General features: G+C 45.6%; 1 long non-coding RNA gene across 2 annotated transcripts; it reads left to right on the top strand.

The window, feature by feature from the left end:
* The first annotated feature begins 695 nt into the window (after positions 1-695).
* On the top strand, positions 696-18,527 carry LOC106146917. 2 transcript variants are annotated; one of them, XR_001231547.1, is made up of 3 exons: positions 696-962; positions 13,706-13,820; positions 18,070-18,527. It is a non-coding gene; the product is annotated as an uncharacterized LOC106146917 (long non-coding RNA). The 2 variants fall into 2 exon arrangements; XR_001231546.1 differs by lacking the exon at positions 18,070-18,527 and adding an exon at positions 13,916-14,232.
* Positions 18,528-19,273: the final 746 nt, after the last annotated feature.

Here is a 19,273-nt window from a genome sequence, read left to right as displayed (position 1 = left end):
GGCCCGGGAGATCCCTGCTAGTGCTCTGCAGAGGCCAGCGGAGGAGAAAGAAGCAGGGCGGGGGCCCTGTGGGAGGCTTGGGGCCAGGTCTGGGATGGCCAGCACATCACTGGCACCCAGAGTGCAGCCGTGAGGCCCCACCTTCCTGAGGGAGGCAGGCAAACACAGTCCAGCTGAGAGCCCAGACAAACAGGAACTGGGTCTGGCTAACACCGAGCCCTTTCTCTGCCACAAACTCTTCAGGAGGTAAAATTATTGGCGCTCTGTAATTGATTCAACATGAAGGAGGAAAAGAGGGATGACAGCTCCGGGTTCCCACCCAGGAGGCTTGGGCAGGACGGCTGAGAGGGCGAGGGCAGAGGCTGCCCTCGCACGGGACCGCGGGCGATCTTGTAGAAGCCCCGCGACAGCACTTCACACTGCCGCTGGTCTCACTGCATGACCTGCGCTCCAGCTATGAGAAATACTTCTCTTCGTTTGTATTTGAAAATAGATACACACTGCCAGGCATGGCGGCGCATGCCTGTAATCCCAGCACTTTGGAGGCTGGGGCGGGAGGAGCTGGGAGTTTAAGGCCAGCCTGGGCTACAAAGTGAGACTGTCTCCAAGAAAATTAAAAAAAAAAATAAAAGTAGATCCTTGTAATCAATGTAAAAGGACAAATAAGTTGAAAGCAAATCAGGAAACTCCTCGTTTTTCGGTCTTTCTCCCTCACTCAGTTAAGACTCCTCCCTTCTTATCTGTCTGGCCGTCTGGCTTTGGTCTGAGCCGACAGCAGGGAGCAATTACCGAGTGTTTACTCTGCACACCAACCGCTTCGCACACCGCCGCCGCTAGACGCTTCCAGCAGTGTCGTCCAGCGGAGTTCACTGTCCTTCCAGCTGAGGTCAGCGTCTGGGTGACAGTCCACCCCTCACCTCTTGGCCACCGTGGGAGGACTGGGCCAGCCGTGACTCACACAGGTGAGCAGCTCGTGGTGAATAAATGCAGTGTGTCTGTCTCAGGGAAATTTTGTAGAATGCTCCCTCTGTTTTCAGGGTCTGTAAATAGGGCACACAGCCCATTCGCAATGTATTTTCCTCTTGTGGGCGGTACGGTGGGGCCAGTTGGCCTGACCGTAATCCCTGGGTGTCCTGGCTGTGCAGCCTTAGCCAAAGTGGCCGACTTCTCCAGCCTCTTTTTCCTTGTCTGCAAGACAGGGATCATCCTGGTAACTCGTCTCTGGGATGATGAAAAAATTAAATCTGTGAGGTGCACGTAAGAATGGCCGCCTCTCAGGACCTGTCCTCCACAGGTGCGAGTGACTGGCATTTCCCTGTGGTTCTTCGGAAGCTTGCAGGGGTCTGCTTGTCTCTTCCTCTAACTGAGGTGGGAAAGTAGTCAACGGATCACTTTCTGCTCCTGGTTCAAGCTCCTGCTTGCCATTAACAGGAGGGAATCAGGCACTCTCTCTCAGGAACTAATTTCTAGTTTTTCTGTGTCCCTAACTCTTCTCTCATGTCCGGGCCCTTGGATGGCTGTTACATTGTTCAAGCCAAGACCTGGGGGAGGCACTGGGGATATCTCCACGTCTGGCTGAGCGATCACTTGGGTTATTAGCTTCTGTAAGTGACATTTAACAACCAGAGTGAGAGCAGCCTGCTGAACCCTGGGGCAGTGGTGGCCAGCCACAGCGGGTTTATATCTTTGAAAGCTCTAAAAGATTCACTATCACTGCCCTGGGGGAAGCTGCCTCCGCTGGGTGTCATGTGTCACCTGGCTCTGCCTAAGGGAAGGGGAAGTTGGCAGTGGAGATCATATCGCCAGCTTCTGCTGGACCGTTGTCTGCGCCCCAGGGCAAGGGAACAGGCGTGGAGATGGTCAGGAGGTGGTGATGCCCCCCTTGGGGGCGGACTGTCCTCAGAGGTGCCATGAGGCACAGAGGAGCCATGGGACGGATGGGAGTGAGGGGAGGGGAGCAGTGGGCCTGCCCAGCTCTGTGGACTGAGCAAGGGATGAAAGTCTTCTGTCCTGATTTGGGGGGACACTGGACAGAGCCCCCTTACAGTGTGTCAGGTGGGAGGCAGGCACTGCTTGGGCTGACCCAGGGGCAGCACTGGGGGCAGCCGTGGCCCGGGCAGGCTGGGTTGGGGTGAAGGCGGCACGGCCGGCTATTAGTGGCACAGCCCCGGGCGCTGGGCACGGGCCAGGACTGCAGGAGACGGCCTTGGCGGGGGCGAAGGCGCGGGGCAGGCTGGCCGTTTGTCTTGTGAATTAGCTTCACAGCATCTTAAACCTGCTGAAGACAGCACGGACTGCTGGCAGAGCTCGTAAGCTCATGTCAGTCCCATTCAATAGAAGACGCGGGCCCTCCTGCCCTCGGGAAACTGGCTCAAGTCTCTGCAGGCCTAAAAATAGCAAGTTCACAGACCTGCAGATTCTTTCCTGGTGACACTGGCCCGCACCGCCGGCTGCCCGAGAGGCAAACAGAGCAGGCTGGGCATGGTCGTCCCTGGCCAGGAAGCTCCATAGGCGTTGTGCTGCCAGATGCAGGTCCACCAGGGCTGTTGGGGGCAGCCAGCCCCTTCCTTCCTCATCTGTCCTTCCTTCTCTCTGAACGTCCGTCATTGCACACACAGTGGCTCGAGCCACCCATCCACAGTGACGGCCACAAGCCAAGTGGCCGGCGGGACGGCACAGGGTGCAGACACTCTGAACACTCCCTTTGAAGAGGCGTGAGTGACCGCCAGGCTCCGTCTGTGAGGGCCTGACTCATGATGAAGTCGGCTCAGGATACTGTCGCAGCTCACTGCCCACTGGGAAATGCCCACAGTAAAGCAGAGTACTGGACCGGCTACTGCCAACCCTCAAGTCCCTGGAGTTGGAGTAGCACAGGGGCAGCTCCAGGGGCACATGGCGGTGAAGAGAACCAGCTAAGACAGGGTACACCTACCAAGCTGGCTTCACTCTGAGACCTCCCAGCAGCCCACCCCCACCTGCTCTTCCACCAAAGTGCAGTAGCTTTTAACTGCAGAGGTGGGTGCTAATGTGAGTCAGTGCGAGGTCCTCCTCTTTCCATGAACTGGGTCTTTTGCACTCTAATTTGAGTGCTTGCTTCCAAGGCTTTGCTGGCTACTAAGAGGCCCCCATCTGGTAACAGAAAAGAGTGAACTTTAGCGGCAAGAGGCTCCCGGACATGGGGACACTGTGGGGGCAGTTTGAGGACACTGCTCTGGATCCGGGCTCTGGCTGACAGTATACTCCAAGGTCTGGTTTTCTAGGGAAGCAAGCTCTCCTCTCAAAGCAGATTGAAGGAGACCTGTCACTTGTGGGCTCCCCTGGATTCTCTCTCTCTTTTTTTTTTTTTTTTTTTTTTTTTTTTTCTGGTACCGGGAATCGAACTCACGACCTTGCACTTGCCAGGCAGGCGCTGTGCCACTGAGCTAAATCCCAGCCCCCTGGATTCTTTGCAGGCACCTGAAGGAAGACACTGTCTTCAGGCGTGCACATCACAGCAGGTCACAAGAGCCTTTCCAGAGAAGGGAGTGTGGTCACCATGATCCAAGTCACGCCGTGTTCAGACTGCACTATGTTGCTTAAACATCACAAATATAAATCTCTTCAGAAGTTGCAGACCTCAGCTCTTGTCCCTGGCACTGCTCCTCAGCTTGACCTTCCTTCGGGACCCCTGCTGAGAAGCAGCCTGCATCAGTCACAGGGCAGAAAAGGGAGACACCACGACCGCTGTGGCTCTGTGCGTCCCAGCCCCGACCCAGTCCACACACGGTGGGTCTGAGGCACAGCGCCTGAGCCGACACATAGAGTGCCGATTCTTGCCTCCAGCTGGCTAACTTCGGAAACCGCCACTAACAAGCCCCTTGCTTTTCACTGCAATGGAACTATTTGTATCAGCTTATGCTTGTGACACAGAACGATGTGTGCGTCAGGGGATACGGACGCATACACACATCGCATCTTCATCTTCTTAGCCCGCCCTGCCTCCCTCCTCCCTCCTAGCTTCCCCCACCCGCAGATCCCGTTCCCGTCTCCACGAGGTCCTCCTGCTCCCTGTCAGCCTCTCACCGTAAAAGTGTGTAGGAAGCGTGGGTGTTCCGACTGTAAAATGCCTGGAAACAAGAGAGAAGTCAAAATGTCAGCATGTTGCTTTGTCTGCGATCGACACTCTTGATTCCTGGATGAACTCATGCACTCCTGTATGTCTTATTCACTCCACAAGTCTACACGGCATTTTTTTCATGTGGCGTGTGCAAAACACCCAGTAACGGAGGGCGAGGAGCTATCCCTGCGGAAGTTCCCATCAGAGGGTCAGCAGGAGGACGCGGGGTCAGACACACGTGGGGGTCCCCAGCACCGTCTCTGTCCCTGTGAACGTGTGCCAAGGCAAATCCTTCGATACTGTGATAAATTTCAGCATTGCCCACAGCGTGTGCAATGAACAGAATGTGAGCTCGTCCTCAGAACCTGGTGGAACTTGGTGTTCTCCGTCAACTGCCCTGTGGCAAGAGTTTCTAAAGAAAAGAAATAGCAAGCTGGGCATGGTGGTGCACACCTGTAATCCAAGCACTCAGAAGGCTGAGGCAGGAGGATTGCTTCAAGTTCCAGGCCATCCTGGCTTCATAGTGAGTTTAAGGCCAGCTTGGAGTGCACAGCAAGAGCCTGCCTCAAAAAATAAAAATCAAAGAATAGAAATAGCAGAAAGGTATACAGAATAGGTATAGCAGAAATAGCAGAAATACCATCCTCCTGTACGTGGTAGGAATGGATTTTCTTTCAGGGTGTGGTGTGTTTCTGCAGCCTCGTCCGCACCATGGTGGTCCAGTATCTGACAAGGGCCCAAGTGTCCCTTGCGGGATACTTGTCAAAATCCCACCCTCTCCTCTTCTGCCTCCTGCTCTGGGTCCCGGATTTGCCTCCCCCTCTCTGGCACGCTACCATGGTAACTTGGAACCCCTTCACCCTGGGGGCTGCATCCTGCTGCCATGTTACAGGCCTGAACACTGCCCCCCTGCCTAGCAAAGCTGTCCCCAAGCTGCTCACTGCCTCCGCCGGGATCTGGCTCATCCACCTCTGGGAAACCCTCTTCTTTCTTCTTTGTGCCTGGCCCTTTGACACACTGGCAGGATGTTGTGGGTTCAGGACTTAGATTTGCACATTCGCTTGCTGTACCCGGGCACAGAAACCATGCCAACCCTGTCCACTCTTTATGTTCAAGCTCAGCAGAAACCTGGTGTCCAATGCTCAGTCACTGGCCACATAAAAGAACTGGTGTTCAAGATCTTCCCTGGCGGGACCTCCAGCTCCAGACCAGCCTCATGTTAGCTACTCACCCGCTTGCTGGAGTCTGAAATCTGAGGGGCTTGATCAGTTGCAGCTACTGCCATCATGCCAGCCACAGGCTTTTGTGACAATTAAACTAGACTGGCTACTTGATGGGCAAACGGGTAGCAAAGTACCCTTCTGGGTGTGCCTTGGTGGGTAACAGAGCGTGGCCCTGGGGTTTAGATCCAGTGCTGCCCTCTTCCTCTCTGGCACCGTCCCCTGCTCTGCTTCCTGGTCCCCATGAACTGAGCGGCTTTGCGTCACACCGTTCCACCATGATGTTTCTGCATTGGAGTCAGCTGACCATGGACTGAGCCCCCTGAATCCATGAGCTGAATAAACACCTCCTGCTTTAAGTTGTGCCTGTTGAGTAACTGGTCCCAGAGACAGGAAAGCTGACTGACATTCTCTTTTCCCTGCCCTGTGGCTCAGGTACCCCATTCTCGATACCTCACTGAACACATCTGCCTCTGCTGTGCATCACTGGTGTCTTGGTTACTTTTCTCTCCTTGCTGAGACAAAACACCCAACACTCAGAATTAGGGAAGGAAAGGCTTATTAAGCTCACAGTGTGTGGAGATTTCAGTCTGTAATCAGCTGGCTCCAAGGCAGGGGGCAGGGCACAGGGGCAACACTTCAAGGCGGCCGAAGACAGCAAAAGCAGCAAGAGCACAAAGAGGGGGGACAAGCCTCAGATGTTGTAAGCAGACACCATCCCCTGGGGGTCTTTTACACCCACACCATCTGCAGCCTTCTTCTTCCACTAACTCAGGATATTTAGGAAGTAAGGATCCTGGCTCCCTGCCGAACTAAGCTTTTAAACTTCTCAAGTTGACACAATGTATCAACCATTATACACAGGCTTTTAGACACAGTTCCAAATGAAAGGTCTGTGAAGCTGTCCTGGCCAAAGCACCAAAGTGATGGTGTTAGGAGGCAGAGATTTATAGTACTGATGACCATTACTGTAGAGACTCTGAAAATGAACTGTAAGATTTCTCTTATTGCCTCAAGTAAATGATCTAATTAGTGGTTCAATTAAACAATTACAGTATTTAATGTTTCACTTTTTTGTCCACTGTCCCAAGTGACTGTAATCTGTCAGAGCAGGAAGTTTGCCTCTGGGGATCTAATTCCTTCCCTGGCCCTCGTGTTGCAGCCTACACTCAGTGCAGATGTGAGTGTGACCCTGTGCTGCCCTGTTTTATAATTCCCGGACAGGACGAGGGTCCTGGGATTGCACACATCCCCAGCCTCTTGGAGGAGAAAATCTCTTAACAGCAATGCAGCCTTTGAAAAATGACTAACGTGTCCCCATCCAAGAAGAGAGACACCCTTCATTTCCAAATGCTCCAAAAAGCAGAAGCCTGGGGGCCAGAGAAGCACTGCACTCTAACTGTTTAACATGTAACCACTCAGGACTAAAGGGTCCAAGACACTCTGCAAGCCCATTCTGAGGAAGATGTCCGCCTAGAGGGCAAGAGGCTCAGGGTTTATGTACACTTGGAAAGATAGGCAGTTACTAAACAAAAACAAAAGATTAAAATGATTGCTTGACGAGCAAAGTTGTATTCATGAAAGAAACTGTCACTTAGAGTGAAAAAAGCCACATACTTTGTCTTCATCTCCAGCTATGTCGTAAAAGTGCTCTAAAATTCACTTGCGCGCCTTCTGTGATGGAGCATGCGCTTCAGTATGCTTGTTGTTACGGAACACTGTTTGTTACCGTCTTGGCTGAGGTTTTTCCCAGAGAAACTGACTGTTTCAGGAGGATGGTCTTGGCGTATTCTAGAGCCGAGGGTCATTGCACATGTTTTGCAGGGGGCACTCACCGTGGGAACGGGAGCAGCACTCATCTCCTAAGACCGTGAAGCTTGTGGCGGTAGGAGAAGCATGTGCATAAATGCTGTGACGACATTACCACTTTAGAAAGGATTCCTGAGTGACAGACAGAAGTGTCCACTTCCAGTCTAAACAATGAAACGACCCACTTTGGGATGTTCCCACAGTACTTCGCGGGGAGACAGAGAGCTCTGTTCCAAATGCCCAAAGCAAACAAAACGTGCCACCAAGGGAATGGCATTTCCAGAATTCATAGTTTTAAACGAACTGCCCCGTTATTGCCAGCACTAGCATGTTATTTATATGCTGCTTAGTTAAAGTTACTTAAAAAAACTGGACAAGTTGATATTCAAATAGCAGCCTCTTAGGCTCTAGTCTTCTGATGTCTACAATGTGATGTAATTCCGTGGGAGGAGAAAAAAAGATATTTATGGTAAGTCAAAAGCCCATTACTATGAAAATCAGTGACATTTGTGGGAGTTTTTGTTTTTGTTTTTTGGAACAAGAGGATGATTTGAGGGCAAAATGTGTATATTGTTTCCAACTGATAGGTTGTTACGGTTTGTGTCTGGGTGTCCCCCCAAAGCCTCGTGTGGTCATGGGGCAGGCTTCTAGAGTTTGACTGATTATGAGTGTGAGAGCTACACCTGCCCTGGGGTGGACAGTTTGCATATGTAAGGGAGAGGAAGAGGCTGCTTGCCGCCATTCCTGGCTTTTAGTGCTTGTTGCTTTTGCTGTGTCCTGCCTCCATGAGTTGTAATCCTCTGTCATGTGCCACTCTGTCTTGTACCCTGCCAAGTACGGACTGAAACCTCCACAAACTGTAAGCGAAATAAACCTTTCCTTCCCTAATTTTGGGTGTCAAGTATTTTGTCCCAGCAACGAGAGAAAAAGTAACCAAGACATAGGTCATGAAACAGAGCAACAGTTCAGTGTGTTAGTATTGTCAGACCAAATAATTAGCAGAGATTCTCCAAAGAACAGCTGAATTTACCCAGGAGTTCCACTGCAGCAAGCATGCACGTGCCATGGTCAAATGCATGTTCAAAGAAGTGGAGGCAAGAGGAAGTCTTTCAAGGAATAGTGAGGGGGGTTACACAAGGTACCTGACACAACAGCTGGTGGCTTCACTGTCAGGGGTGGTGCCCAACCAGAGGGGACCGGGCAGGGGCGTGCAAGTGTCCTTGCTGAAGTCCCCTCTGGCTGAGGTCACAGCGGCATTTCTGCAGGTTATGGTTTGGGCAGAGCGACACTTACTGTCAGGCATCCTTCCTTCATACTCTAGCCTTCTTTACCTATTTTCTGTTACAGTTCACCTAAGCAGCTCCATTTTGATTCTGACAGCTTTGACTACAGAAAACTTTAATGATCAACTAAAACAAAAGCTGGAACCACTGCTTTTTCTGTGAGCTATGCTGAGAATTTCCTCAATCAAATGTATGCATTCATTTCCAACAACTTCTTTTGTATTATACTTTACCTTAAAAAAATGTAATGCCCTTTAAACTTATTTTTGGGTAAAATATGAGGTAAAAAATTATTTTTTCCTAAATAGTTGGTCATTTAGTCCATACACTATCACTCCGGTGATTGAGGTTATGACCTAAAAATTCTTGCAAACACCTGAGTATACCTCTAAAGCTTCCCTTTTGTTCCAGTGATTTGTCTGTCCACTTTTTGAACAGAAAAGTACATATTACTTATTAGATTATAACAAGTTAAAATCTAGTAAAGAAGATGCCCTTCTCAATTGAATTTTTAAAAATTACATATTACAGAAAATGTATTAGTCTAGCTAAATCTTATAATAATTTTATTAAGTTCAAAATGAAACCTTGATGGTGTCTTATAAATTTCAAAATATTAAATTATAGTGCGTTTTAGATTCTATAAATTAATCTTATCAAATTGTACTAAATATATTAAGAATTAACACAAATCCCCTACCCAAAAGAATACTATCTTTTACTTACTCAAAACTTTTGTCTGAAAATAAAATGTTGATTAATTCTCAAGGACTCTGCACATTCTTGGTAAGTTTATTGCTAGAATTCCTATGCTTTTTATGGAAACTATGTGATGGCTTTTAAAACTTTACTAGTTACTGCTGCCAAGTTGGGTTATTAATTTCTGTGCATTGGATCAGTAACCAACAACCTAACTAGAGCTTTATTTAGTTGATTTCTTGTGTTTTTCAGGAATATGATCAAATCTTCCCTGAAGACAGATAATCTTAGTATTTCCTCTTCTTACACTATTGTCTAAAATTTTCAGATCAATGAATCATACTAGCAGTAATAGGCATTTTCTTGATTTCAAGGAGAGGCCCCGTACTTCCACTGCTAAACATACTTTATGCTGATTTCCAGTAGGTTACAGTGGTACCTCGGTTCACAAACTTGATTCTTTCCATGATTCTGATCCCAGAGTTGGAAAAAACTGAATCAGACCCAATGGTAAGGTTCCACACTGACCTTGTGAGGAAATTTGGTTTGGTTTGTGACCAGAATTGTGCACAGAACTGAGTTCACGAATGTTACGGTTTGTGTCTGTGTGTCCCCCCAAAGCCTCAGGCGGTCATGGCGGGCTTTTAGAGTTTGATTGATTGTAGGTGTGAGAGCTACACCCGCCCTGGTGGATAGTTTGCATATGTAAGGGAGAGCAATAGGCTGCTTGCCGCCATTCCTCCCTTTTGTGTTTTGTTGCTTTTGCTGTGTTCTTCTGCCATGAGCTGTAGCCCTCTGCCATGTGCCACTCGCCTTGTAACCTACCAAGTATGGACTGAAACCTCCACAAACTGTAAGCGAAATAAACCTTTCCTTCCTTAATTTTGGGCATCAAGTATTTTGTCCAAGCAAAGAGAGAAAAGTAACCAAGACAATGAACCAAGGTACCACTGTACTGGATGATTATTAAAAATTACATTCTATTCCTACCTCTAGAAGCCATTCTAAAAATTAACAAATGAATGTTATCAAATACTTTCAAAATATTTCTCAAAATGTCCCATAGCCATTCTCCTTTGATTTATTTTTCATTTAAGAATTATAGAACAATGCCCATCAACTGAGGAATGGGTGAAAAAGATGTGTTTTTATACAATGAAGTATTACTCTGCCATAAAGAAGGATAAACTTGAGGCTCTTATCTTTAAATGGATACAACTTGAGACCATACTCATCAGTGAAAAAAATCACTCATTTGTATAAACATAAACATCGTGTTGTCTCCCTAGTGTGAGAAACTGAAAGAGTAAATAAGATCTAAAATGTATGATAGATATTGTGAAATGGGATGAAATTGTTCAAAAGGAAAAAGGAACTAGGGTGGGGGAAAGAGAAAGGGACGGAAGGGAAAAAGGTGCAAGTCAGTTACACTAATAGAGTCTCTTAGTTCATCAAAAGGGAAGGTTTGTGCTAATATTGTTTGGAGACTTTTCATGCCCATACCTTGCGTTCTGAGCAACTACTTTAAAGATAACAGCATGCATGTATTAACTATTGTTATTTTCCCATTATCTTGTTATGAAATTTTGTTTTACCTTTTTTCCAGAAAATGAAAAATTTAAAATTAAAAAAAGGCAAAAATAAAAAATTACAGAATGCAAGACAGCTCCATTTGTTACATAACCCACATTCTCCAGCAGTTAAATCTGTGCAGGCATAGTACGTTATGTGGAATGTGCTAGCAGTTAGCAGACATGGTTTGTTATATTTTTCCCACGTGATATTCTGATGTGGTTTAAATAGTGATACTTTTTCTTAAATATTTCTTGATAATGGTTTATAAAACTACTTGACCATAGCAACACTGCAGACAGATTTCTGATAAATTTAAGTTTTCTAGACCTCTTTTTCTAGAGTTCTATTTCTGACCAAATTCATTTCAGTTATTTGTGTTTTGCTAACACAGCGTTTATTTCATCAGGATTCTCAGTTTACACAGCATAAAGTCCTGTTTCTCTCCCTTTTCTTAGTATTTCTAAATCATGTTTGCCTTTTTTTTTGTAGCATTCTGTTTTGTTAATGATACTCATCACAAGCTGTGTGTTACTCCCGAGCTGTACGGGCAGGCAACCTCAGAGGTTCTTCTATGCTCTATTCAAGTCCCCTAGCCTCATGGGACCATCAGAATGGTGTCACCAATTCAGGCCATGTTCAGCACCATGGAAGCACAGAGCTCTCTAGGAATAGAGAAGGCCTAGAGACGGAGGTAGTGGCTTGGAGGAGCAGCCACTCAGCAACTCACTCAGAAAACTGTGCTGGTAAACAAGGAATCTGCATGCTCTGCCAGAAGGCAGGGGCCAAAAGGCAAGCTTTAAATGATGCCTAGGGACACTGCTGCCTCTGCGGAACTCTGCCACCTGTGCAGGTTCCCAGCCACAGGCTTAGGGGTGGCACAGGGTCACAGTCGGTCGGCAAGGCCAGCCGCAAGCAGCAGAATTGACTCTCAAGCAGGGGAGAATGAAGAGAAGCTGGTAGTGGTCTCTGCATTTACCCATCACTTATGACCATGACAGCCTTCTGAGACTCATGACTCCTGACTTCTCAGGATAACAACCTCCACCATCTAAATCTTACATGCATCTCCATTGCTAACTCTCACCAGAACCATACAAAGAAAGTATGGTTTCCTCCCACAAGAAGCAATACAATCCTTAGCCTTTACCAGGCATACACCTCATACTAACGGGTTGACTCATGATTGTCTAATATTAATTTGTACTTTTATTTTGATATTTATCAATTTGTCATTGTGAATATATATATAATTGTAAGATTACACATATTTCATGAAATAGCAAGTGCCCTAGATCAGAGGTCCCTGGCCCCCGGGCCATGGACAGGTACTGGTCTATGGCTGTTAGGAACTGGAATGCACAGAAAGAGGTGAGCAGCAAGCCCACAAATAAAGCTGAGCCACTCCCCATAGCTCCCATCGCTGCCTCACCTCTTCCTGTTGTTAGTAGCATTAAATTCTCACAGGAGCTCAAGCCCCACTGTGAACCACATGTGCAAGGGATCTAGGTTGTGTACTCCATATGAGAATCAGATGCCTGACGACTTGAGGTGGAGCTGAGGCAATGATGCTAGTGCTGAGAAACAGCTGCAAATGCAGATGAACATCAGCAGAGAGGTTTGGCTGCACGGAGACCACAATAAACCAGTTGCTTGCAGACCCAGGTCAAAACCCTATCAGTGAATGGCAAGTGGCAACTGAGCTACGTTTCATGGTGGTCTATGCATGGCAAGTGAGTTGAGTATTTCAACCATACAGCTGCATCTGGTGGCAGGCTTCAAGAATCTGACAATTTAGTCTTTGTGTAGCCTGCCTATTATTTTTTTTAACCACTTTTTTTTTTTTTACCACTTCTCACACTGCATACTTTTGTTGGAACATAGTTATACAAGCCCATGAGCTAACCCTAGACAAAGTGAGTGAAAAACAAATGTCACTGGAGACCTTCTTTGAAAAGCAGAAAAGACCTAAAAGAGGGACACCAGTGAACTCTTATTGCCAACAGAAAGAAAGTTTCACCTAAAATACCAAGAGTTCTACCTAAATCGCAGGTTCACTGCAACAGGTGATTCTTGCACTTCTAAGGACACTTGTCAGGAACTTTTAGGAGTGGCTGTAGTCCCAAAAATGCCATGTGTCAGCTAGCACCATAACTAGACAAAGTGATGAAGTAACAGGGGCTATTAAGACACAATGTTAGGGAGGATCACTGAGTCCCAGTGGTGTCCAGTCCAGGCTGACAAGTCCTCTGATGTTACCAATAAGGCAACAATACTTGTTGTTGTGTGACATATTTTTCAGGAGGATTGCGTGAGGCTGTGTTATATGTCTTCTTATTGCCAACCCACATCACAGCTACAGAACTATTCAAGTCTGTAAATGAATACCCAACTGTAAAACTGACTGAGTCATTTTATGTTGCTATTTGCATGGACAGAGTGGCTGCCAGGACTGGGTGGCTTTCTGGTTTCACTACTCAGGTCAAAGAGGTCACTTCTGAATGTGAATCTATGCATTGTGCTGGTTAGCCCAAACTGTCACCTGAATTTAACAACATTTTGCAGGATGTGACTAAAATTAAAAACCACATTAAATTTCATGTCCTTAACTCACATCTGTTCACACAGCTCTAAAGAAAATGGAGGGTGCAAAAGCACACATGCTTTCTCTTCTACACAGAAGTGAAAAGGCTTTCCAAAGTTAAATCCCTGGCCAGAGTTTTTGGGTCAGTGGAGCTGCTCTAGATATTTCTTTCAGAAAAACGGTCTCTACTAGCATCACACTTCAGTGACACAGAGCAGGCTGAAGATCTTGCTTACTTATGTGACATATCGAACCTGCTCAACAAACTCAATCTCTCATTTCTGAGGATAATGACAACTGTGTTCAAGTTGGCAGACAGAGCGGCTGCATTCAAAGTTCAAGTGGATTATGGGGGCAACTAATGAACACTGGAATTGTTGACATGTTTCAAATATTAGCAGAGATTTTAAAAGAGACTAAGCCAGGGATTTCTTTTTTCTAGCTGCTGCATGATCACCTGTCGCAGCTTGCAAAAGAGTTTGAGCATTACCTCCCACCCACAAAAGCCTTCTGAACTGGGAAGAAATGGATCTGCAACCCATTTGTGAATAAGCCAGGTGAGTCAACTTTGTGCTAGAAGAGGCTCAACACTTTGAGATCACAAACAACAGTGACAGAGTTTGAAGCAACCTCAAATATCCACATGTTCTAGATGGAAGTCAAGGTGAAATATGCTGAGTTTGTCACAGAAGCACTGAAAAGCCTACTTCCACATCCGGTGGCCTGTCTTTGTGGAGAGACAGCATCCTAGACAAGATCACAGGGCAGACTGGACACAGGCCACACACTCCAGTGTCACTGTCTCCTCTCACCCTCAGGTAGGACCAGCTAGTTGCAGGAAAACAAACATAGGGTCGCCCTGATTCTGCCTTATGGTGAGTTGTATACCTATTTCATTATATGTATACTACTAATAGAAATAAAGTGTACAATAAATGTAATAAATGTAATACACTTGAATTACCCCCAAATCACCCCATGCCCCACTGTAGAAAGTTGTCGTTCACAGACCTGGTTCCTGGAGCAAAAATGTAATGGGCTAAATAACCAGGGTAGGAACGGAGGAAGAATGTGTCACCAGGGTGTTAATATAGGGAAAAAAGCAAAACGAGATGAACACTTGATTAAGCTATAGGAAGTCATAAAAGAGAAAAAAGCCCAGAAAGCAGGTAGATTACTTGAAAGCAAATTGTAACATAGTAGATATAAACACAACTACATCAGGAAGTAGATTAAATAGAAATGGCATAAATATTGCAAGGAAAAGATTTGTGCTGTAAATTGACGGTTTTAAGACCCACTTATGTACTACTTTCACGACACAGACTTTACAAATCAGGACATGGAAAGTTGAATGTGAGAAGATGTGGCAGAGACATCAAACCAAAAGGAAGCTAGTACACCTATATCAATGTCAAACAAAGTCAAGTTTAAGCCAAGCCATGCTTCAGGCGGTAAACATTTGAATAGGATAAAGGGTCAGACCGCTAAGCATACATTATAAACCTTAATCCATACACAAAATATATATAAAGCACAATTTATAAAGCATAAATAGATGAATTTGCAATCATAATGGTAAATGTTAATATTTATTTCCAAGCTGAAAAAGGGGACAATTTTAACAATATAGCAAATGGAATTATTAGTATATCCCCACTCTACACATGCTTTTTCATTGCACATGAAGCATTTACCAAAATCAGTCATGACTGGGCAGTAAAACATGCCTCAAAACTTTTAAAAATTAAAATATTACAGAGATTGTTCTCTGATCACAATGGAAATAATCTAGGGGGAAAGAAGTGGGAAAAACTCCAGTTTTTGTAAATTGAGCTATTTAGTTCTAAATAGCCCACAGGTAAAGTAGGAATGAGTGAAAATATTTAGAACTAGATGACTATGATGATATCAAAATTTATGGTAAAGACTTCAGCCATGCTAAAAAAAAAATTTGCAGCCCGGGATTCATGTGTCACAAGAAAAGAAGGATCAAAAGTGAGTAATCCATGGTTTCATCATGATCTTGAGACATTAGAAAAAGAATGGCAGCTTTTTAAATGGAAGAAAGAATGCAACATAAACAAGAGCACGAACCTAGGAAGTAGAAAAGAAACACAACAGGAAATAACCCACAAAGCAAAAGATTCATCCCTTGAAAAACTTAATACAGCTGATGAAGAAAAGAGAAACAATATTAGAAATAGAAAACAGAATTGAACAGCTAAGGGTTACCAACCTCACAGGACCCCTGAGAACGGTAGAAGGGGCAGGCTTCTAAAGTCACCTTTGAGGTCAGCATGGCCCATTAGGAAATTTCAACCTGCGCTCCCTGTATGTCCCAACCTGGTGTGTTGACACTGAGAGGAGAGGAAAGTAAATCATGCCCATGTTACTGGATTAGCAAAGGCCTGGTCCAGCTGGCCTCCTCTTCTACCCAACCAGAGGTCAGGCTGTGCTGAAGAAGGGGAGGTAGTCAGACAGAGGGGAAGGCTTGTAGAAGGAAGCACAACAAAGATCCCACTGAACTGGAGGCTAAGAATTCCCTGAGGTCATTTTTGTCTCTTCATGCCCCTGAGGAAACAAGCTAAAAAGGGAGTTACAGTGCTGGGGGAAACTGATCCAAGCTGCCGAGGGGAAATTAGATTGTTATTCCACAGTGGAGGAGAGGTGAAATGTATTCAGAGTGCTGGAGATCCCTTAGCGTGCCTCCTAGCACTATGTCCTGTTGTGAAGGTCAGTGGGAAACTACAACAACCCAGTCCAAGCAGAATGACAAATGGCCCAGAACCTTCAGGAATGAAGTATGGGTCATCCTGCCGGGAAAAGAACCAAGATCTGCTGAGGTGCTTGCTGACAGCCAACAGAATACACAGTGGGTAGAAAGTGGTTATAAATACCAGCTATGACCATGTGACAAGTTACAGGAATAAAGATTGTAACCATATGGGTATCTCTTTCCTTAATATATGTGCACATATACACATATATATTAAACAGGTATCTTTATTTTCATTGATTGTACTGTATCAATGATTGGCTTAATAATACTGGCTTCTCTGTCTCTATCTCTGTCTGTGTCTGTCTCTCTGTCTCTGTCTGTCTGTCTCTGTCTCTGTCTCTCTGTCAGACTCTGTCTGTCTCTGTCTCTCTTTCTGACTGTCTCTCTCTCTGTCTCTCTCTCAGAAGCACTGGGGATTGAATGCAATCCCTTTGCAACTGAGATCCCCAGGCATTTTGAAATTTTGAGACAGGGTCACATTAAGGCACTAAATTGCCCCAACTGAGCTGTAACCTGTGATCTTTCTGTCTCAGCCTCCCAAGAGTGCTAAGATTATAGATATGCACCACTGCACCCAGCCCTGTCAGTTCTTACACATTGTTTTTTTTTTTTTTTTTTGGTTTTTCTCCGGTACCGGGAACCGAACTCACGACCTTGCGCTTGCCAGGCTGGCGCTTTTGCCGCTGAGCTAAATCCCCAGCCCCTCTTACGCATTGTTACACCTATATTGGAATGTTCAAGTTACTGAATATCAGGAGAAGTGTAAGCATCACCCAAAGAAAAGCTTTGCCTTGTATCCTGGGGAAGGAACTGCTGCATCTCTGTGTGTATGCAGGGTAGCTCTATCCTGTTAGGGGTATTATGAATTTGCTGTTGTATTTGGAGCTTAAACATGGTTGAAAAAGATGCATCCAATTGTTAAGTTGACAAGGGGTAGATTGTGATTGTTCACTGTGATATGTCAACTTGGCTTGGGTAAGAACTGCCTAGCAGATTAGTGAAGGTGTAAGTGTGTCCATGGATGATTGACAGGTGGGCCCACAAACTGAGGAGGGAAGACCCAACGAGGATATAGGTAGCACCAGCCAGGCCTGTAGTTCAGACAGAGGAAAAAGAAAGGAGAAGGAAATGTTTCCCTTTTTTGGAGGCGCTGGAGTCTTCACCATTGTCCTTAACCTCTGTGTCCAGTTCCTGCAGCCTTCTGACACACCTGCAGCGAGCTTCCAGCCTTCAACCTTCAACTGCTACAGTGAATGTTTAAATAAAAACAAATAATTACACTAAAAGACGTATCGACCTTCTCTAAATACTCCCCCTGGCCTTGAACACATTTATCTCATCCTTCTTGCTGCTTTCTGAAGCAGCTCCAGAACTCCTCTTTCGTGAGTTTCTTCAACTGTCCCGAATCAATTCAAAATGTTTGTCTTTCATGGTCATTTTGACTTGGGGGGAGAGCCAGAAACCACACAATGCCAGGCGTGGTAATAAGGTAAGTGAGGACGCCCTGTGATGTTTTCACAATCGTGCTTTCGTGCTGATTGGCACTCGGCAGCAGCATTTGCTGCGTTTTTGATCACAGTTCATAGACACTCACACAGTGGCACTCCTGAACTGCTTCAGAAAGTGCTGTGGATGATGAGTGTGTCCAAGTGAGGTGGAGGATTCTGAAGTAGATTGATGCCAATGTGTCTCTTACTGTAATAATTTTTAAAATTTCATCTTTTACTGTATATTTTGATTACACTTTGTATGCCTGTTTAGAGTAGATTATGTACAATATGTTCACTCCTGCAAAAGAATACCATAAACCTTTACAAAGGTAAATCTGTAAGGACTGATATAAAAAATATACAGAAGATGCACAAGAACCTACTTTCCATGATTCCATTTGGCCAGAAAGGAAAGCAAACATGCATACACATACATATGGTGTTTAAAAATTGATATTTTAATTTCCTATGGCTGCTGCAATAAATTATCACAAACTTGGTGACTTGAAATCATGTGCGTTCGTTATCTGACAGTTCTGGAGGGCAGGAGTCCAGACTCAGTTTCACTGGCTACAGCCCAGATGCAGACGGCTGCTACCTTCCGGAGGCCCTGAGGAGATGATTATCCTCCTTCCCTGTCCACACCCAGGGGTGAAACCTGTGAGTCGACGTCCCGCTCTCCTTCCCCAAAGAAACCGCTCCATCCTCTGCCGCTACCACACGTCTTCTGCCAACAGGGAGCCTGCTGCCTCGCTCTTTTAAAAATCAATTTTTAACATTTTTACTAGTCCAGGTTTGCAGTACGGACGGCCCTCCTTGTGCGGAGTTGAAGTGTGTGCATACCACACCTTAATTCCTCTTTTCATCCCCTCGCCTCCCTGCCCCATCTCTTCCCATTTGCCAAAGACCTACCTCCCTGTTTCCGATTGTTTATTTTTCTCTTTAATCATAACTTGGGTTTCTTACACGAGATAAACGATGTGATATTTAAATTTTTGTGTCTGATTTACTTTACTTAATGTTATAGCCTCATAAGGACCTTTGTGACATTGGGCTCACCTGCATAATTCAGGATAATTTCTCACTAAAGATCCTTAAATGTTAAAAAAAATTTTTTTGCAATGCTGGAGATTGAATCTACGACTTCACAATGCTAGGCAAGTGCTCTATCCACAGAGCTGCTCCACAGTCCTGAACATCCTTAACCTGATCATATCTACAATCCCCCTTTGCCATGCAAGATGACATCCACAGGCTTCAGAGATTAGGACAAGAAGTGATGACTCAGTTACTTAGAGCTGGAAAAATATAAAAGCACTGGAAGTCTGGAATGTGGTAGAGACAGAGGTCTCTCTGGTTTTCCAAGCATCAGTGTACCTGGTTCTGTGTTTGGTCTCTGAGGATCAGGAGAGGGAAGAGGTAGCTGAAATTCAGAGTGCGTGTTGTGAGCGTGTGAGTGCATGTGTAAGCATGTGCATGAACATGTGTGGGGGAGGAGTATGAATGCTTGAGTGTGAGTGTGAAGGCGATTGTGTGTTAGTATGAGAAAGTAGGGGAGTGGATGTGATCATGTGTGTGTGTGTGTTGGGGGTGGAGGTGCTAAGCACAAAGGAGGAGGAAATAGCTACATTTAAGAAACATTTTTAAAAAGCTAAACCAGAAGCGGTGAAGGGAAACATGACTAAGTAAGATAAGTGGTTCTAGAACAATGAGCATCTGTCTACAGAGGCCTTCACAC

This window comes from Chinchilla lanigera, unplaced genomic scaffold, assembly GCF_000276665.1.
Source record: "Chinchilla lanigera isolate Chin_1 unplaced genomic scaffold, ChiLan1.0 scaffold00103, whole genome shotgun sequence".
Taxonomy (NCBI): Eukaryota; Metazoa; Chordata; class Mammalia; order Rodentia; family Chinchillidae; genus Chinchilla; species Chinchilla lanigera.
The sequence above is the reverse complement of the archived record's forward strand: the minus strand, read 5'-3'. Positions and strand labels throughout refer to the sequence as shown.